This window comes from Lactuca saligna, chromosome 2 (genome assembly GCF_052625555.1).
Source record: "Lactuca saligna cultivar CGN05327 chromosome 2, ASM5262555v1, whole genome shotgun sequence".
Classification (NCBI taxonomy): domain Eukaryota; kingdom Viridiplantae; phylum Streptophyta; class Magnoliopsida; order Asterales; family Asteraceae; genus Lactuca; species Lactuca saligna.
The window spans coordinates 103,880,155-103,889,497 of record NC_136418.1 but is presented as its reverse complement, the minus strand read 5'-3'; positions in this window follow the sequence as shown (position 1 = coordinate 103,889,497).

Genomic DNA, 9,343 nt, shown 5'->3' with positions numbered 1-9,343 from the left:
CATATTTTTTGTATCCTATAAAACCCATCAACGATATCAAAGACTGGTTGTCTAAGACTAAAAGAACATGACATGAATCGAACATTTTTTTCGCAATAGACATTGCACCTTTTTTTATTTTTTATTTTTTTTATTTTTTTATTTTATATATATATAAATTTTTGTGCCATTATCTACCTAATCTGATTAGTAGGGTTATGTTTAGTGATTATATGGTTTTAGTTCTGTTAAAATCTAAATTTTTAATGCCTTATATGATTAATTATAAAACCTAAAATATTATGAGATAATCATGGAATAGATAATTTTTAATTATAAGATTAATTAAATTTAATTAGCCTTATGGATTTAATTTTAAGATTAATTAAATTAAATTATGCTTATGGATTTAATAATAAATTTAATTATAATATTATTTAAATAGATAATTATAAATCCATGATAGGTTTAAATTGATAAAATAGTTATATGGTTAATTTAAATAACTAATATTTAGATTTTTTGTTTTAAAAAGTTTTAAAATACACCTATATATATATATATATATATATATATATATATATATATATATATATATATATATATATATATCCAAACATTTAGTACTATATGTATAAGAAAAGTTACCTAAATCAGCAGTAAGCCACAGTCACGAAGCGATGCTATAAGAAGGGTATAAGGAAACGCCCTATAAAATGACCGTTGAATGGATGTCCTTTTGAACTACCACTCTTTTGTGTGGTGGAGGGCCATTAACCGTACGTGTTTAATAGGATATGGTCTCATTAATAGTATAATGATATAAAGTATTAGAACACTCTTTTAAAATCCTACTCTAGTTACTTTAGGAATGATATCTTAAATGTATGCTAATCCATGAAAAACACACTTCATTTCTTCATTAGTCATTAGTAGAGCATGTTTTGTCACGCCCGTGTTTCTAGGCTAGACATTAATGATGATGTAATAGTCTAGTTCAACCTTTGTTACTTATTTTTGAAATAATAAAGATGTATTATTTGATTATTATGTGTTTATTGCTTAATTATTATGATTTAATGAATTAAGGATAAACTAAGTGTTGAAAATAAATTTTATATAAACCTGATATCTATGAAGAAAGTTGTAGTGGTTGAAACAAGGATTCTGGAGATATAAAGAATACCAAAATCTAAGTTATAACGAAGAAGTTATGACTTGTCGAAGTTTCACGACAGAACCGACATGACGCTGTATGATGTAAAAAGTGAATTTACGATAAAATGTTTTTTAGCCTTAGTGATCTAAATGAGGGTCGTAGTACGTTAAACCGAGAGCGTGCATAGAAAGAATGTACAAATCTGACTTCGTTTGAAGAAGTTATGAATTTTCTAAGATTTGACATAGCAGTATGCAGCCCGAAACTCGAATTTTAGATCAAGTGATTTTTAGCCGAAACAACCTAATTGAGAATCGAAAATCTTGTTGATAGTAGTTCAACGGTAAAAAGACAGACGAAAACAGACGTCAGATGAAGAAGTTATGAATTTTAACAGACTTTTCTTGTCCCGGCCTGTTAAAAAATATAACTTTATAAATAAAGTCAAAATTAGCCAACGAAGTCTAAACGAAAGTTGTAGAGCACGGTCATACCTACGCGTGGATACAAAGAACGTTAAAAATGGAGTTTATATGCAAAAGTTATGAATATTTGAAGATTGAAAATTGGGAGTACGCCCATCGTACTCATGTTCAATGTCCAAAGTTGGCCATGTAGCCTACTCCATTACATGACAGCCACGTGTTCGTAGCTTGGATGCACCCAGAGTTATCCCTTAGTACGCCCAACATACTCAATAAACACCAGCGTACTAATTGAAGAGGGAGTACGCCCAACGTAACTCCTGGGATCAACCACTATAAATAGCACCCGATACCATCCGATTTTAGGTTGCAAAGTTTCAGTCTCCCACCCTATACTTTCTTCAGTATTGCAAAAATTACCCCTAACCCTATTATATCATCCTAGCATCATCAGCAAACTCCGGAGAGCCTGACGATCTCGAGAAAAAGATTTTTCGAGCCGAAACTCTGCCCACATGAAGCCTAGTTTTTGAGAATACATCAGGGTTTCATCAAAAAAATATTGTTTAAAGAAACAAAGTGCTACCCGATTATCGTTAAATCAGGTGAGTGTATAGTCACATTCATCTTACATATAGATATGAAGTATTTTCTATAAAATACGTGTTATGTGTAATATATTTGTGTTTATTTGAGATAGGTGTTGAATAGGTGTTTTATACAAGTTTTAACTGTATATATATATATATATATATATATATATATATATATATATATATATATATATAAATATGTTGGGTAAAACATGGGTAGATGAAATAATTGATGTCTGTTAAAATGATGAGAGGTCTCGATATTGTTGTTGTTTCAATCATCTAATGGAGTATAGATGACGACCACATACTTTTCTAGACAGTCCAGTAGAATGCTAGCAGGCTCGCAACATGTAGGTGTTTGTGAACTTAGTGTTCAATGGTATACTCCATCCCCTACATGATTGCCATATTTGACATAAATTGCTAAGTATTCCCCTAAAGCAGTGTTGTCACCCTGATGATACTCTTTAGACTAGGTCCCTTGTGATAGGTGTTCAGGGACTTAAAGTGAGGATAACAGGAATGAGTAATCAGGGTTTATTGTTGGTTGATAAAATTAATAAATTTATTTTGGATTGATAAATTTATTGTTGGGTGATGTGATTAATAAATTTATTTTTGTTGATGAAATAAATAAATTTATTTATTTGTGGGTTGAAAATCCTATATGCTCACCAGGCTCCCAAGCCTGACCCACTCAACTTTTTATTATAGGTAGTGGACCCAGAGCATAATTTGGACGGTGAAGAGAGATTTTTGGATTATAGGCCAGTAGTTGTAAATAAATATTGTAATGCTTATGATGTACTGTTTATGTTTTTGGTCTGTATCGGAACATGACATCCCGATGTTTTGATATATAATGAAGATACATATATCTTTAAGAAATGTTTTGATAAATTTTTATCATGTTTTGTTTTGGGGACAAATTCCACAACATCTTTTAGAAGATTACTCTGATTTTATTTTAAATCATAAACTAAATCGTTCTTTTCCGGTCCAGAAATTGGGGGATGTCGCAGTTGGTATCAGAGCATTAGTTTAAGCGAACTAGGAATTTGTAGGATTTCTAGAATTAGACTTAGAATGCTAAGTGATGATTGTGAGATGAATGTCAACCATATTTTAGACACGAGCACTAATATATTTTAGGAAAGATGCCTAAAATGCTTTTACGAGCTAAATGCTATATGTTTGCCATATATGCCATTATTTGTTCGGATCTATGGTCTCTTGCCATCCGAATATCGAAACCTTATGTGTTCAGGATTCTAAGCGTACAAATACGATATTAGAACTAGCATGTAATGTTTCGGAGTGATGAAGATCTAAATTCGCCTTATTTGGTGTATAGATTATAATGGAAAGAAGTCAAAGTGGAGCCGGAAATACAAATAGAAATCAACAACCTCAACCCCAAGTGGTGGAACAGGTGCCTATAGTAGAATCAACACTTGAGCCAATCACAATGGCCGGAGTACAAATGATGATCCAGATGATGTTGGATCGCCAAATGGAGGAAACAAGGCATTTACTTCAACAAAACCAAGAGGAACTTTCGGTGCCTGTTGAACAACCAGAATTGAATGATGGACAAGCAGAAGGAGGAAACTATAGTGGGGCTATTGGTCAAGGCAACCCACCGATAGTTAGACGAAACCATCAGAATGAAGGAAATGACGGACTTGGATGAAAGTACAAGGATTTTATGGCATCCAAACCACCGTGTCTATCTGGAAGCCCGACACCGGTGGAAGTCATGAATTGGATCTTCAAAATGGAGACAGTGTTTGAAAGTTGCGAGCGTAATAACAGGTAGAAGACCGCCCTCGCAATACCTCTGTTAAAATCTCGAGTACTGAACTGGTGGAAGCTACTAGCTGATTTGATGCCTAAGGGAGAAGCTAGTAAGTTGTCTTGGGAGGATTTTCTGGTATAGCTTAAGATGCAATACTGCTCTGAGCAGGATCTTATGGAAATCAACAATGAGTTCCAGAACCTGAAGAAGGGAAGAATAAGCATTAATGAATACACTGTAAGTTTTACAAAGAAAATGAAGCTTGTTCCATACCTAGTTCCAACCGAAATATCTAAGGTTAATAAGTTTGCCCACGGATTACCAACAGGCTTTGGTCCAATGGTCAAGCAAACGACCACTCTGAAAGCCGCCATCTAGGCTGATAAGAATGTGGAGACCTAGATATGAGAGAAGGATCTGGAGAGAGTGGAGGTTGGTGAGAAAAGGAAATTTGATGGGTTGTCAAATTTCAGAAAGAAGAGCAAGTTCTCAAAATCTTGTACGAAGAAGTCTGGAGGAGGTGAAACCAAATGGTGCGACCAATGCAAGAAGAAGCACCATGGAAAATGTGATAGAGAAGTAACTTGTTTTAAATTTGGAAAGCCAGGGTACTACACCAGCAACTACACAACCAATAAAAGGGTGCACTATGGATGCCACAAAGAAGGGCACATTTTGAAGGATTTCCGAAATAAGAAGGATGTAGCAAAGCCTAATCTCCCACCAAAGCCAAAAGCCAGAGTTTTCCAGATGACATTGGAAGCCGCAAAAGATGCAACAGATGTCGCTTCATGTACCTTACTTGTAAATGGATTACCTGCCAGTTTATTGTTTGATTCCGTAGAGAATTACTCCTTTATATCACATAGATTTGGTAAAAGACTAGCATTGCCTATAGAAAAGCTTGATGATGCCCTAATTGTAAAAGTTGCTAGTGGCAAATTCATACCTGTTAGCGATTGTATTAAGAACATTGTCATTGACTTAAACGGAAATGAATTCCAAGAGAAGCTGTTGCCCATCGATTTAAATGATTTCGACATCGTTCTTGGTATGGATTGGCTTAGCACCAATGATGCTGAAATATTGTGCAAGAAAAAGATAGTGAAGGTAACCCCACCTGGGAAAGAATCATTTATGGTGTACGGAGACAAGCACAAAGTGAATTCTAGATTCATTTCCCAGATGAAAGCCAAAAAGTGTTTTTATAAAGGATGCACATCATACTTGGCATTCGTGATCGATGCTAAGAAAGAGAAAAAGGAAATGCAAAGCATAGCAGTGATGCGTGACTATCCAGAAGTCTTTCTCGAAAATCTTCCTGGATTGCCCCCTGATAGACAAGTGGAGTTTCGAATAGACTTGTTACCAGGATCAACACCAATAGAAAAAGCACCATATCGATTAGCACCGATAGAGATGAAGGAGCTTATGACACAACTTCAGGAGTTGTTGGACAACAGTTTCATTAGACCTAGTTCATCACTATGGGGAGCTCTGGTGTTCTTCGTGAAGAAGAAAGATGGGAGCATGAGAATGTGCATAGATTATAGAGAGATGAATAAGGAAACAATAAAGAACAAGTACCCATTGCCAAGGATTGATGACGTGTTCGATCAGTTGCAAGGTTCGAGTTATTTCTCGAAGATCGATCTTAGGTCAGGATATAATCAACTAAAGGTAAGCGAGTAGGATATTGAGAAGACTACTTTTAGAACAATATATGGACACTACAAGTTTTTGGTTATGTCATTTGGACTAACCAATTCTCCAGCAACCTTCATGGATTTGATGATAGGGCTTGTAAACCATTCCTTGATTAATCTGTGATAGTGTTCATAGATGAACGAGGGGAAGATCAAGCCATTTGGATTCTCGTCAGGTATATACACTATCCAAATCAATAACACACAACTTTCTCATTCTTTGGTCCTTGATACAAGTTGTCGTTTTCACATTTGTTCTGATATGCATGGTATTTGAGAAAATGAGAAAGTGGAGCATGGAAGATTGAACCTCATCATGAGGAATAGGAATTCTTCACTTCATACCAAGATTAGGACCTATAGACTTGTGATCGATGGTGGTATTAGATTTGATTTAGTTACTTGTTGTTATTCATCATAAACAACAAGAAACATTAGTTCATTTCACAATTTATTTAGACAAGGATATTGATATTCATTTGATAATGCCAATGGTTCGATCATGGTGTGTATGAAAATATGATGTTGTTGGTAACTTAGGAAATAGTGTATTGCATATTGATTCATCTAATGGTGTAGAAAAGTGTGCTTGTGGCATTGTCGTTTTGGACACATAAAAAAGAAACGCATCGCCCAACTCCAAAAGGATGGAGTGTTGGAATCATTTGACCTAAGTTTAGATGATGAATGTGAATCTTGTCTATTAGGCAAGATGAAAAAAATCACATTTCATAGGAATATGTGAAAGAGGTGAAGGACTGTTGGAGCTTATCTATACGATGTTTATTGGACCTACAGATCTTCCATAAAAGAAGTTAATCACTACTACATGATATTATTGATGATTATATCATATATGAGTATATCTACATGATAAAACATAAATATGAAACCTTTCAAAAGTTAAATTAATTTCAAAACAAATTAGAGAATCAATTACACAGGAAGATAAAGATGCTCCGATCTGCTAGAGGTGTAGAATATCTTAGTATCAAGTTCCACGACTATCAAAGGAATGTGGAATCATTTCATAATTGACTCCTCCCAGAACACCACAACTTAATGGTGTAGCTAAGAGGCGTAATAGAAGATTACTTGATATGGTTCATTCCATCATGAGTCGAGCTTCTCTTCCTATATCATTCTTGGGGTATGCCTTAGAGATAGCTGCCAATATCCTTAATCTAGTTCCCAAAAAGAAGGTTTCCAAAAAACCTCATAAGACGTGGACATGGAAAGCTACCTCACTCACATATATCAAGGTTTAGGGTTGTGAGGCCCTCGTAAAATGAGAAATTCATGAAAAACTTGAGCCCAGAGTCGAGAAGTGTATTTTCATTGGTTATCCGCAAATGTCCTTTGGATACTTGTTCTATAGGATTGGTAAGAACGTGGTTTCTCTAGCTCAAAGATGAGTCTTTTTCATGAGAGAGCTCATATTCAAAGAGGAAAATAGGAGTACCATTGATCTAGATGAATTTCCAGAGTCATCCAATGAAGGAACCTTAGATGACACTAACACTTAACCTAAGGATGAGATTCCAAGTGATCCCATTAGTAATTCATTACCTCTTCGTTGATCCAGTAGAGTTTGCATGCCAATTGAGTTTTATGGTTTCCAAATTATTTCAAATAGGGATAAATTTATCCATGATTACATACAACTAAATTTGGATGATCCGACTAACTACAAGGAAGCAATGGTGTTTGATATGTACTTGTTTTAGCATGATATGTATGTATGATGTGCGTATGATATGTGGTATTTGGGGAACTCACTAAACTTTGTGCTTACTATTTAAGGTTATGTTTCAGGTACTTCCAGTTTGAAAGGAAAGGGTATGGCTTGATCGCAACACATCCACCCATGTTTTCCGCACTTTTATAATTTTAGGAATTATACTCTGATAACTATTTTATATGGAATACTTTTGGAATGGTTTGATATGAATATTTGATGGTTTTGAATTAAATTAAAAATGAAAATTTTACCTATGATTTTTGGGATGTTACAATAAGAGTGACAATTCTCTCATTTTTATGATTCTTCCAAGTCAAAGACATCATAAATTGACACTCACATTGTTTATAGTAACCCATACTCACAAAAACCATGATTATTGAAAAAAGCTTTTAATATCTAGACCAAACTATATCTAACTTGAATCGGCATCAAGATACATACTTTATACCTTCTAGAGACGGATGTGAAGATGTAAATTCCAGTTATACACTGATTTGAGCTCCCATGTGGTTCTACGATACTCATCTTCCTTCAAAAGTGAACACAAAACACTCCAAAAGCTCAAAACTCGCAAATGGTGGCTAGGGTTTCAAGGAGGTCATTTGGGAGGGTGGAGGCTGAGCATGGGGATAATCTCAAGGAGTTAGAGCCTTAAAACTCTGTCCAACTTTTCCACCTACGCTAAGTGTAGGGGACTACCCTATGCTTAGTGGAGGGAATAACTTCTCAAATACAATCTTTAACAAACCCTAACTTCTTTGTTTCAAATCCATTTTCAGTGATCTTTATATACACGAAAAGGTATTGACAAGTACCACAACCCTATCTAGTTACTTTTTACTTATAACATGACGAACTAAAACCATAATCAATGCAAGAAGCACAAAATATTACTTTTTCCATTTTACCCTTACACTTCAAGGCACAATTCGAGGGCTTTAATCACTTAACCAAGATTATCAATATCCAAAAGGGTCTAAAATCTATTCCTTTGAAGTCCAAGACCTTTACATGATCAAATTATGACCCACTATCCCGAAATTAGAAATGTCATGGAAACTAGGTGTTACGTTCTTGGTGGAAACTTCTTTGGCAACTCTGGTTGCATTACATATTTGAACTCTTCAAGTACCTCCTTGATTTACTTTTTGTTAACTCCAACTTGGACGATTCAACTTGAAGTACCTCCTTTAAGAGTCCTTTATTAAGTTACATGGAGCATATGATTCATGATTCTGTCTTGCTTCCCTCCACGAATACGATGTGAATCCTAGAGCCCTTGAAGAGACACATGGTTTGGTTTACAAAATGAAAGGGTGTGCTTCGTGTAGGAACTCCGTCCTTAGCACCATGTGATAAATGGTACACGTATGTACTTTACAAAAAGTGTGCATATATGCGTGCATGTATGTGTATGCACCTTTATAGAATAACAATTTACTATCATCTATCAGACAACATACACACACACACACACACACACATATATATATATATATATATATATATATGAACTTTAGCAAACAATAAAAATTGCTTTTAATCTGTTATACATTCTTATATATGCACGTTGATATATGAATATTTACATATATACATTTTTCAATAATGAAAATATGCATACTTTCATATATGTGTTGTTAAATGTGACTTTAGCATTTGGATCATGCTCATGGAGCATTTGAATCACTTAGATCACAATGGAGCAGTTGGGGTTCATGGAGTATGTGATAAATGAAATGGTCTCCTAAGAAAGGAATGGATCATCAGACACAACAAAATGGCATAGAAGAACAGATGGAGCAAACACTCATGTGGCATGCAAGGTACATGAAATCATTTGCTAACTTATCCAAGTAATTCTGGGCGGAAGAAGTTAACAATGCTTGCTATTTGGTGAACAGATCTGTGACAACCCGAATTTTTTTTCATATAT